The sequence below is a fragment of the Apodemus sylvaticus genome, chromosome 8 (assembly GCF_947179515.1).
Source record: "Apodemus sylvaticus chromosome 8, mApoSyl1.1, whole genome shotgun sequence".
In the NCBI taxonomy this organism is placed as follows: Eukaryota; Metazoa; Chordata; class Mammalia; order Rodentia; family Muridae; genus Apodemus; species Apodemus sylvaticus.
In genome coordinates, this window is record NC_067479.1 from 21,674,810 (window position 1) to 21,688,469 (window position 13,660).

Here is a 13,660-nt window from a genome sequence, read left to right on the forward strand (position 1 = left end):
CAACTCCAAGCAAACATACATCTTAGCATTCCTATAAAATAATGCATTATCTGCATAATACTTTATTCTATTATAATCAATTTTACTCCATCATAATTTATTTATTCATTTATTTTTACTTACTTTTTTATCCTTTTTTTATTCAATATACTGGTTATTTACATTTCAAATGATTTCCCCTTTTCTGACTCCCCACTCCCCAAAAGTCCCATATGACCTCTTTCCTCCTCCTGTTCCCCCATCTACTCCTTCCCACTTCCCTGTTCTGGTATTCCCCTATACTACTGCACTGAGTCTTTCCAGAACCAGAGGCCACTCCTCCGTTCTTCTTGGACATCATTTAATATGTGGATTGGGTATTCAAAGTTTCTAGGCTAATATCCACTTATCAGTGAGTGCATACCATGATTGATCTTTTGAGACTGGGTTGCCTAACTTAGTATGATGTTCTCCAGCTCTATCCATTTGTCTAAGAATTTCATGAATTCATTGTTTCTAATGGCTGAATAGTACTCCATCATGTATATATACCACATTTTCTGTATCTATTCCTCCACTGAGGGACATCTGGGCTCTTTCCAGCTTCTGGCTATTATAAATAAGGCTGCAATGAACATAGTGGAGAATGTGTCCTTATTGCATGTCGGGGAATCCTCTGGGTATATGCCCAGGAGTGATATAGCAAGGTCCTCCAGAAGTGTCATGCCCAGTTTTCTGAGGAACTGTCAGACTGATTTCCAAAGTGGTTGCACCATCTTGCAACCCCAGTAGCAGTGGAGGAGTGTTCCTCTTTCTCCACATCCTCGCCAACACCTGCTGTTTGCTGAATTTTGACCTTAGCCATTCTGACTGGTGTGAGGTGAAATCTCAGGGTTGTTTTGATTTGCATTTCCCTAATGATTAATAATGTTGAACATTATCTCAGCCCTCCGAAGTTCTTCATGTGAAAATTCTTTGTTTAGCTCTGTACCCCACTTTTTAATGGGGTTATTTGGTTCTCTGGGCTCTACCTTCTTGAGTTCTTTGTATATATTAGACATTAGCCCTTTGTCGGATTTAGGGTTGGTGAATATCCTTTCCCAATCTGTTGGTTGATATTTTGTCCTTTTGACAGTGTCCTTTGCCTTACAGAAACTTTTATGACATCCCATTTGTCAATTCTTGATCTTAGAGCATAAGCTATTGGTGTTCTGTTCAGGAACTTTTCCCCTGTGCCCATGTCCTCAAGGGTCTTCCCCAGTTTCTTTTCTATTAGTTTCAGTGTGTCTGGCTTTATGTGGAGGTCCTTGATCCACTTGGATTTGAGCTTGGTACAAGGAGACAAGGATGGATCAATTCACATTCTCCTGCATGCTGACCTCCAGTTGAACCAGCACCATTTGTTAAAAAGGGTATCTTTTTTCCCACTGGATGTTTTCAGCTCCTTTGTTGAGTATCAAGTGACCATAGGTGTGTGGGTTTATTTCTGGGTCTTCAATCCTATTCCATTGGTCCGCCTGCCTTTTACTTACTTTTTTTGCACAGGTTCTCACTATGCAGGCCTAGCATGGTCCCTATTTAGACCACGAAGGTCTTGATCTCACAGTGATCTGCTTGCCTCTCCTCTGGAGTGCTGGGATTAAAGGTGTACACCACCACCATGTTGATCTCTGGAAGTAACTTAACTCATGCACTCTGTCCCTCCTTATCCATGGCTTTTTATCAGATTCATGAAAAATACCAAGTGTAGCCATGTGTGGTGAATCACATGTATAATCCCAATATATTAAAAGCTTAAGCTAAACAAGTGGAAGTGTGTGTTTCAGAGCCCATTCCAGGTCAACACGGGTAATACAGTGAGACCCATTTCAAAGAAATAAAAACAAAAGAAATCAATTAAAAAATAAATGTACACTGGATTTTTATGTGACTTTCAGACAATTGACTATCATCATGACCCTTGGGTATATCTACCTTTACATGATTGCCTTTCATAGCCCTGAACCTTGAATTCCCATTTTCCCCAGTGATTTTTTTTTAATGTGGTCTGGGCCTAGATTCCATGTTGCTGCTTCTGAGAACTGATGTGCTATATTTGACCCAAGCAGAGGCTAGAGGTTACCATTACCACAGCTTCTACCATTGAATTTGATACACTGAGTTCTAATTATCATCTTCCTTCCCTCTGATTCCACTTGCCATCATATTTTTAAGTGCCAGCTACTGTACCTTGCCTAACAACAAGCAGATGTCAAAATTCATTTATTGAGCATATTCAAGAATGATGAGAGTTGTCGATGTGAATGTTTAAAGCACTGACCCATCCAGGGCTTACTGTGTGCACTGTTTAATTGGCATCTAAAGGCTTTCATGCAATTTTTCTCATTTCCCTCATTAGTCACTTACTAGTTGATCCATATAAACCTATCACAAGGCACTTACCGTGTATTCTGCATGTTGTTACATTGAATTAGTGACTCATCGTCCTGTACCAGGACATCCACAATAATGCTCACGTCCACTTCTAAAATATATATAAATATATCAAACTAAGTAATTGGAAATAGATATTAAATCTTTTTTAGATTGTGTATTTCAATGTGTATTTCATCACCTCTTATTTTAAAACTACTTACAATAACCCAGTGTGCATTTTAGCCCTTGAATTTAAGTATCCATTTAACTATATTTACATTTACGATGCAAAACATGTTAACAAGAGAAAAAAGTAAGGTAGGGGATTTAATGAACTGTCTGTAAGAAAAAGTAAGAAGCTGGGCAGTGGTGGGACATGCCTGTAATCCCAGCACTTCGGAGGCAGAGGCAGGCAGATTTCTGATTTTTAAGGCCATTCTGGTCTATAGAGTTCCAGGACAGCCAGGTTTATACAGAGAAACCCTGTCTCAAAGAAGAAGAAGGAGGAGGAGGAGGAGGAGGAGGAGGAGGAGGAGGAGGAGGAGGAGGAGGAGGAGGAGGAGGAAAAGAAGAAGAAGAAGAAGAAGAAGAAGAAGAAGAAGAAGAAGAAGAAGAAGAAGAAGAAGAAGAAGAAGAAGAAGAAGAATTTGAGCTTTGTAAATGAAAGATTTAACAAGATTTTCTCACCCACAAGTGGTATTGGATTAAATATGATTCCAGTTTGTCACTACCATTCATGGACAATCAACTCATTTATATGTTATCAGAACTATTTCTCAGCCATCATAGAAACACACAGAGCCCAGTTAGGATGTTGGTGAGCAGACCCAGCCTTGCCCAGTCAGCTAGGATGCTGGTGTGTGGATACAGCCTTGCCCAAGAAGCTAGGATGGTGGTGTGTGGACAGAGCCTTGCCCAAGCCGCAAGGATGCTGGCGTGTGGACACAGCCTTGCTTAGCTGCCCTCATCACTGAGGAGCAGAGATTCTGCACTTGACATTTTCTACCCCAGTATTTTTTGCAAAATTCCCTTTTTTGTGTCGGGTAACTATTTTACCCACTTTGTGCTGTAGGGACTATTCAAAACAACCTATGTCCGATATGTTTCTGTGGAAAAGGATCACCAAATGATACGATAACATACTTTAGACAAAAAACAGATGAAAAGTTTCTGAAAGAGATCAGAATGTCAATTAATTTATTATTAAATTATTTGTAACCAATTATCTTTATGTAGATACCATACTATCTATAAAAATTCAGTGTTTGAGACACAAAATGGCATATATCCATTTATATAATAGAGTATATTATCCTAAGAAAATGGTGACATTTATATTAACAGGGTATAGATTTGCCTTTGGTTTCCAAATAACCTTTGTGGTTGTGATGACACGGATAACAAACTCTAAAGATCTAGAGAGAGTCTACTGTCCATGGACCACCGCTGCTTCTCTTTTTGCACGACCATGAATAATGATTCAATACTCAATGTGTCAATAATCTTGCAGATTTACTTTTCACCTCCCCTTAATCTATTATTAACTAATATAAGCCAATGGGTCAATAAATAATGCCACTCATTTTGTTTGAAGAAATCCTTTGGAATATTATTTGTGGGGAAATGTTTGAAGTAATGATAAATGTTGGAGGCCTTCAAAATTCAAACCGGTGGTGAAGGACACCAAATTAAAAATTAAAATCAGTTTCTCAAAATTCACTCCAGTAGTGAAGACGAGCATGAAACTTAAAGTGAGATCGAGGTAGAATACCGGAAGAACATGATGATCAGAACAGAGGTATTGTCAGGATAAAAGTTCTCTTTTAAAAATATGTGATATCTTTAACAATTTTAATCTCAGTTTGTTTGATCATTTGGTTTATCATATTCCACAGGGAAGCCACCAAGAGGGGATTGTTCCCCTCACCAAGGGAAGAGCGCCACCTGGTGAAGCTTTGTCAGAGTCCTTTCTACACTGTGTCGGAGCTCTTGTAGAGTTGGACTACCCAAGCTTGTATTGGAAGAGACAAGTCTGTTATCCATCCTGTGCTGCCAACTTAGAGGCTCTGGAGAGTGTGCACTGGTCTCACAGAAGTAGGAAATGGTGAAATAAATAACACAAATAGACATGCCTAAGTTTTGCAGCACCATAGTATGTATGGTATATATGCAACACACATTGTAACATGTTTCCCATTTCCAGCCTGTTTGATTTGGCTGTGTCATTTGAACACTTTTGCCATGTGACCTTTTTGGTTCCATATTTTTCCTTCATAAAGTAAAAAGCACCTCCTTGACAAGTCTTGGACTTTAGATGTTTGGAATGAGAGGGTCTGTGTTCTAAGGATTTGGAGTACAGTGGGTCTTGAAACAACATCTCCTTGAGAAATCAATAGAAGACGTTGCCAAGTGAACTCGCCTCACCTCCTCATCTGCTTTCTCTACTTGGGGTCTTATTCAGAAAATCTGCTGTTCCACAGCCTGAAGGAGATGCTCTGTCTCTTTCAGAAGAGTTGCAGATGAAGGGAGAGGTTAATTGGGTATTAGTAGATACCTCAGAATGACATTTGACATCAATTTGGGCCTCCAAAGGCTATAGAGGGAGGGATACAGACACCAGCTTCCTTTGGAGAGAGAGGACGCTTGAGTTAGGAATTACACCATGCCAGTGGTGCTTCACATCTCATAAGGGTTTTAAAATGAAATTATCCAGTGACATTAGCTATCACTTGAGCTAGAATTAGAGAGACTTTATATTAGTGTCATCCATGCCAGGAAAAATTAAATAGCACAGAGATACTTAAGTTTTAGCTTTAATTTACACTGTGTGAATTCTTTAAGAATTCTGGTGCTGCTGATTTAGTATGAAAATCAAACATTACTAGCCATGTGGACGCTCTGCACAGAAACTGTTTTCACTACGCTGTGCTTTCTTGTACTAGTCAACCGTTCAAGTTGTAACTTGAGATAGTCTTATTTTTTTTCCTGTCTTAATTTTTGTGAGAAAGTCTAAAAATATAAAATCTGGTGACAGCATTCACAGGATGCTCCTCACAGTTACACAAAATATCTTTGTTTAGGAAACTAATAAAATTGGTCATATAAAGAGGAAATGAGATTTTTAATGCAAAATGAAGCTGACAGTGCTCTTCTATTACCAGGGTCTTATTAGGGAAAAATTCTCTGACATCTGTTTATCCCCTGCAGCCAACCTTGTATTCAGAATACAGTAATTGATTCACAGCATCCACTGGGGATCTCACTGCCTCGCTTTTCCACACCGCACTACACAGGTATCTCTGCAGCTAATTCTGAATGTGCATCTACATCGTTATCTCCTGGTGAACTGTGACCCTAAACACTTTGGAGGCCCAGATGAAAGTGCTTCCTCCACCCTCCAGTGCTAGGGGTGTAGCGGATTCTGCAGCAAGGCAATTCACACAGGACACCCAATCAGAAGCAACCCCTTTGAAGCCCTTCTCAGCTGGGAGACTATGAATGATTCATAGCTTCTCCACACAGACTAAAGAGGGAACAGCAAAGCTAGTCTGTATTATTCAGGACTGCATCCTCAATAAGTCTCCATGTTCAGCAAATTGCTACAATGTTTCTTTTTCTTTTTTTTCCCTTAGTCCTTACTTCCACACAACATATCTTTTGTGTACAAGTTTTAACAAAGAAAGGTTATCTGTTTACGCAGACTTGTTGATTGGGTTATCCCCCTGCCTCATAATGGATGATAGTATGGTCATGGATTTAAGGTAATGGAGGGGTCTGGGAGGGATTACATGTTCCAAGGAAGATGCTAAAGGCCCAGCTTCACAGATAACTTATAGAGTGTTCTGGGTACCAACATCACAGTTTTTACATTATCGAGGTCAAAATATTAATTTCACGGTGCATCCTTGTGGAAAAGCTTGTTTTGAAACATTAGATATGAATTAAACCAAATCTTGTAGGCCTTGGAAAAAGCACTCTTTGTCAGTCAGGACTGCTGTGCTGTCTAGGAGGCCTGAGAAGACCCTGTCTCACAGTGACAGCACAGCGCAACTACAGTGATAACGATTACTAAGCATCTTCCCAGAAACCAGGATTCTGCAGGCACAATAACTGGATATTACCCCCCAAAGAATCATCACTTCTGGAGGCTTCATTATTAAGCAAGCAGGATTTTCCCTGTGTCATCATTCACAGGGGTTTTAACTTCCAGAATGAAATATAAGTACCAGGAGAAAACCCCAGAAGCCCTACCTAAGAAGGGACAGTCACTCAGCCTCCCAGACGTCCTGTGCTGGAAATAGCAATTTTCTTCTGCTTGTCATTGGATCCATCCATCTGATGAGGGTGTTTATGTCTATAATCTAGGCATTTCCAAACATTTCTTAGTCATTCTAACTATTAGAATGCATTAAATCTTTATAGCATATATACATATATACATATATATACATATGTATATATACATATATATTCACCCACAAAATAAAACAGGACAAGAGTGATATTTGGAAGCACCATGATAATTTGAAAATTATGCAGAAAAGAACTAAAAACCAAACTATGTTTGATATAAATAACAAATATAATTAAAAGATGAAAATCATTTTGTGGGGCATCTAATCAGGTGTTTTCACACAGCATTATTTTTCAAAAATATTCCCTAAAAAAATAAATATACACACAGGGTTCAATCTACTTTTGATCACCTTGAATTGTTTTCCTTTGGCCCAGTTTCCCAAGTGAGCTACCTGATTTGCTAGCTGCTAGAGCTGATTGACAGGTGTGGTGACACAATGCAAATGATATGCAAATGAAAATATTAGACTGTTTCTTTGTAAGTGCATTGCCACCATGGTACTTTATGACAATGGACCTCTCTCTACCTTAATAACTTAGAAGCAATTTCTACTAAATCTAAAGGCTGAGGCTTCATCATGCTATTTAGAAAGCATAATGCACTATAAATAATTATGTATTATGGGAACAACTTCAATATATAGATATCTATATTCACAATTATACCTTCTATTGTTCTCATTTTTATTACTGTATCTCTAGCTATATTTTGTGTGTGTTTCTCATGATACTACCTAAAACTGTGGTTATAAATGTGGACCTGTTAGTATTAATATATCTCTGTGTATTAGGTATATTAATAGAAGCTCTTAATTTTGACTTATAATACTTCTTGATGCATTTGCTCCTTTATATTTTCTATAGCTATACTTTGTTGGTTTCAAGGGTATTCATGGCAGCTTGCAGTAATTGCTTTATCATAGAAAGTTTAAAGTTCTTGTCAGATAATTTTAATGTCAGTGCCATCTTAGCATTGATAAATAGTTATTTCCTTTGATTTGAGCTTTTCATAGCTCTTCATGCGCTACATATTGGGATTGTGTTCTTGGTGACCTGAAGGTTTTATGAAGCTTTGAGTACTATGCAATTATCATGGATAATGTTGATAGTATCATTTTGCTTCATAAGTATTTGAATCTTTTCAAAGTATTAAAGCAAAGTACTGTGAAAATAGGCATATTTTCATATATCATGAAAGGTTTGGTCTATAAATTGTACCTTACTGGCGGAGGGATGCCAGTTACATTTCCAAGACCTTTGTAGTGCCACATGGATCTGTCCTGTGTGCAGATGCTGCAAGTCTTGGGATCTGGGGGATGGTTATGAGCCACTTCAGATCTCACACTTCCATTGTGAAGAATTCATGTGAGCTCAGAATTGAGTACATATATCCATGAACAATTTTGCACAATACTTTCCCAATTTCTCTCTCTCTCTCTCTCTCTCTCTCTCTCTCTCTCTCTCTCTCTCTCTCTCTCTCATCTCAATACCTCTCAGTTACTAGGTCTTGTATCACCTACATGTAACCAGTTTGCGGTTGTTTTAGCATGTCTATACATAATAAAATAGGCAGAGAAGAAAAAGATGAGATTGTTTCATTCTTTCTTCTCCTTATTCAATAAACCCATTGATTTTTCAAGAAAAGCTCTTTCTTCAGAATAATGCTCCTATAGACTCCTGATTCCAGTCCCTGATGCTTGTGCAAAGGGTCTTAATAAATATAGAAAATAAAGCAAAAGCTGAGTAGGAGAGTCTCACTTTCCTTTGGTCTTGGATATTGTTTTCTTATTTCCAGCGTATAGCTGAGGGCATACCTGGTTCTCCTTCCTGCACTTTCTGACTTACTTCCACAGAGGTTGAGGAACACAGGAAGAACAAAGGATAGTAAACTCGTGTTGGCTTCACAATACCTTAAATCTTCCATCTTTGTGCAAAGCACTGACACAGTCTCAAAATGCGCAAGATTCCTCATGGATCATGTCTAGGCTTTATATCTTGATCAGAAGTGACTAGATCAATTATGTTTAATTCAACTCACCTGGAACTAGAACTCTACTTATTTATTTGTTCATTTTTAAGATAATCTTGTTGTGTGGTTCAGGCTGAGTTTGAACTTGCTCTGCTTCTTCCTCTCCATTGCTGGGTTAAAGCAGGCAGTACTGTACTAAGCTTTTATAATTATTATAAACTAGACGACATTTCTAATGAAGATCCAAATTGGATTTTCTTATCTAATGTAGAAATTAGGAAAACTAGTAATTCAAGTTGCACTTTAAGAACAAGTCCACTTTTGATGCTACCCAGCAAACTGACAAGAAGTCAAGGAAAATGTTGAAAGAAGAATGTGAGAAATGGTACACTCTGCACAAAACTCAAGTGGAGCAGCCACTGCTTTCTGTAAATGTAAACCAGCCTGTTGTCTATCGGAACAAACTGAGAGGAGGAGTTCTTGGTTGAGTTCAGCTGTGGATGAAGGAATAACTTAAATATTACCTCATTCCATTACTACAATGTTGTAAAAGCAAAACCGGTATATAAGTACTCACTCTGGGTATAGACATCACCCAAGCACTGTTTCAACTAGGCAAGTCCTAAGAGTTAGAAACTAGAGAGAGCAACGTTTTGTCAAAGAGAGAGAGAAAGTGCTAACCTAAACATTTCTACAAATCTGGCTACTGATTGGTCTGGAATATCAAACTGGGGTTGTTTGCACTTAAGGAGGTTATTTTCCCCACTTCTTTGTGTTCCTGAAGACAATGAAGAGTTTTGCAACTCTGGATATTTGGATCTGTGTGTTTTTAGGAGGGGAGACAATATAATTTAGGGTAATATAACAAAGAAAAATGAGGGAAGGCATGGGAGGGGTTCTGGATGAAGCCTGTGCAGGGAAGGCATGGGAGGGGTTCTGGATGAAGCCTGTGCAGGGAAGGCATGGGAGGGGGTTCTGGATGGAACCTGTGCAGGGAAGGCATGGGAGGGGTTCTAGATGGAGCCTGTGCAGGGAAGGCATGGGAGGGGGTTCTGGATGGAACCTGTGCAGGGAAGGCATGGGAGGGGTTCTAGATGGAGCCTGTGCAGGGAAGGCATGGGAGGGGGTTCTGGATGGAACCTGTGCAGGGAAGGCATGGGAGGGGTTCTAGATGGAGCCTGTGCAGGGAAGGCATGGGAGGGGATTCTGGATGGAACCTGTGCAGGGAAGGCATGGGAGGGGTTCTAGATGGAGCCTGTGCAGGGAAGGCATGGGAGGGGGTTCTGGATGGAACCTGTGCAGGGAAGGCATGGGAGGGGTTCTAGATGGAGCCTGTGCAGGGAAGGCATGGGAGGGGGTTCTGGATGGAACCTGTGCAGGGAAGGCATGGGAGGGGTTCTGGATGGAGCTTGTGCACTGTGATCCTAGAGAATGAGAGTTCAAGCTGTACATTGGGAGTTCTGAGTCTTCTTGATCATTTGCACATTTATGATACAGAAAATATCTGTATCTGATATCTGAAAATAGTATTTTCAACAAAATGTGTCAAATCATTAAGTGAAGGTGGCATTAATACTATAAAACAGTTTTCCAAACAATGAAATTGTTCACTTTAGATTAAAGTGATGAAAGAAAGAGATGATTCTTTGCTAGTGTTTTATCTATTAATTGCTGGGAGTATTTGGATTTAACTTATTAATAGTAATGAATGCTAGGAGTTAATTCTATTTTTCTTAATTTTCTTCATTAGTGATCATGAAATAAACAGTTGCTATTAACAATATTCTATTATATGTGGAGGACAGAAAAATTAGTGTCCAACCTTGCTCAAAAGTATTTTTAAGTCAGTTATATAGGCAAGGCATAACAAATAGAATGCAAACACAATATAAACAAAATAGACCTTTTACAGGTAGGTTGAGGCTACTACAGAATAATTGATTGTATTACCAAGAATGGGGATGCCATTATAAACGAAGAAAGGAAAATGTAAGCATATAGATTTAAAATAGACAAAATATAGAGAGGTGACAAGAACACTGGACATTCTGGGGAATTAGGAGATGAATTCTCAGCTACAGTAAATTACTGGGAGTTTGTGGAATAACCAGCAACTCATTAAGTTGAACTTAATGAGACAGAAACTATGAGAAGCTTTAAGCTGAAATCGTGTATTAAACATTAAGGCTTTTAAAGTTTCAATTGAGTGCAATGGGACTCCAAAAATCAATGTTTGAAGAAAAATTTGTGATAAGTGTGACTGATTAAAGATTTAGAAAAAGAGTTGGGCATATAGCCATTTTATAGTATAGATGGATAGACACATAGATAGATAAATATATGAAATAAATATGTATACACGGAATGCTTAATTGTGCATGGGTCAATAGAAATAATTCTGCATTAGTTTCACCAAGCCCATTTAGGAAATGATAGTAGTCTTGAAGTTTGACTCAAGCAATGAAGTTGAAACCCAGCATAATTATATCTATTTCTGATGATATAGGGTGTAGAAGAGATGAGAGGAAATGAGAGGAAGATCTTTGGAAATTCTGGTAATGAAGAAAATCTGAAAGATTAGCAATGGGTTTGAATGACATATCAAGAGATACATGGTCACCTGAACAGTGCTCAGATCCTTCATTTATGCTCACTTAATAAAACATTGTAATTACAATGATGCATGTATGAATAAATGAATGTATTTTGTTAATGTGAGACTGTGTAGAGGAATTTTAATCCAGCAACATGGCTGCCCTGGCAAAGCACCACACCCAAAGACCTAGGTTTGTTTGATCCAGTTGGAATGATACACTTTCAATCACTCCTGCTAGAATACAGGCATGCCCTAGAACCCATCTTTCATCCCTAGCAAGGAAGGTAAAGTTAGTTCATAGAAGGAAGCAGTCATGTTTGAAAGCGACATCTAATTGAGGGGTAGACAAAATTACAAATAGAGAAAGATTTGACAGAATGAGTCAGTTATACATCCAGCTCTCACAAGAGCAGCACAGAAAAGTAGAGTGGGGGAAGAGAGAGAGAGAGAGAGAGAGAGAGAGAGAGAGAGATGGTGGTGGTGGTGGTGCAGTTTTACAGGGATAGTATAGTGGTACAGAGACAGGTGAAGACAAAATGAGTCAGAGAATGAGCCAGAAGATTATGAAGTCAAGCAGAGCAAGTCAGACAGAGGCAGAAAGAAGCTGGGTTAAATGAGCTATCTGGGAAGATTAGATTATATGGCAGCTATAAGGTTTCAGGACTAGTCCTAGGAATAGAGCAAAGAAAGAAACACTCTGAACTCAGCCCAAGCTGAGTTATCTACATAACATGCGTAGATCTCTCATCTCATCCCTTCATCAGAGGAAATAAAAGAGAGATTTACAACACTGCAAATAGTATAAGAACCATTGATACCTGCAACAGAAAAATGGGGGTAATAATTACCATTGAAATTATTTAATTAAGTTAAGCACACAATTTGGGGTGATGTGCTCAGGTAATATGTAACAAGTTATATTGGCACAAAGATGTATATAAAATAACTGATCCTATTTTAAGAACACATTATTATAAGATTTTTAAGGATATTTTCATATAAATTAAAGAACAACTATTCCAATGAGTATGTTACAAGTTTTCTAGGTATATTATAATTTTTGTTTTTCATACTGAAGAGGTAACTTTCCAATGACAAACTTAAAAGAGAATGGTATTATAATTGGTGGGAAAAAGAAACAAGAATGATATAGTATTTTTCTCTTTTGAAATGAGACTTTATTTCTGTTCCTGTTGCAAACTGAAAAGAAGCCCACAGATTGCATCTGCGTCAGCATGTGATGTCACCTCTTTCACCTCAGGAATGTGCTATCCACTGATATACCAGAATTTTTATTATGATACAAGCCACATGGTGGGAGAAAACAGCAAATGCAAAACATACTCCAATCATAGGCTTATTACAAATCTCTTAGATTCACATAGCCTTAAATACTTTTTCATGACTTTAAAATACACTACAGTATCAATGTTTTAACATATGCCAATACTAAAAATACTACTAATTTTATACTATAAACAAATCAAGGAATAGAAACTATAAACAGTGTGATTGACTATAAATTTGCAAAGATACTTTTGCTACATAGATTGTTACAAACATTGAAATTTCAACTTCTCACTTTTAGACAGTTTTACTAAGGTTTATTTGTATGTTGGTTTCTCTAATTTTTTTCTGAGCTATTTTGTCAAGACCATGCATTCTATCTAAGATGTAGGGAATTAGATCCATTAGGAAGTGTTCCAGGTATCTATATTATAACTTGAGTATAATGTTTACTCAAGTTTGAGAATTTGAATATTAAAAAATCCAGAGAGAAATCAATGACTTGCCCTCTGTTTGAGTTGGTCAGGAAATAGTTTATTGCTGCACTTTTTATTTCATTGTATGACACATTTTTAGGGTTATACCAGTGTTCAGTTTTAAACTGTTAAAATTTTAAAATATTTATAGTCATTGATAATTTAGTCATGTTTATATGGCAAAAGATAATTCAGTCATGTTTACATGTTTACATGATGTCATGTTTACATGACGTAGCCAAGTATCTCAATTGACATTTGAAATAAAACATTAAATATGAATACAATGTATGAAGTGATTCTCATTGTATCACTTCAAAATTGGAAAGAAATGCCTTGATGGGGCAATGAGCAGAAAGGAGAGATAAGCTGGTTCCCACAGGGATGCGGTTACTTAAGATCACACACACACACACACACACACACACACACGGCCTCTCAAAATGATGATTTTGATCGATCCAAGCTAATCATCGGGGTCCTGACCTTGGCTCAGTTCTTATATTTCATTTTTTTAAATGAAACCCACTATGCATTCATTTAGCCAGAGGCCTCGGCCCAGTCCATCGGCTGGAATGGGAA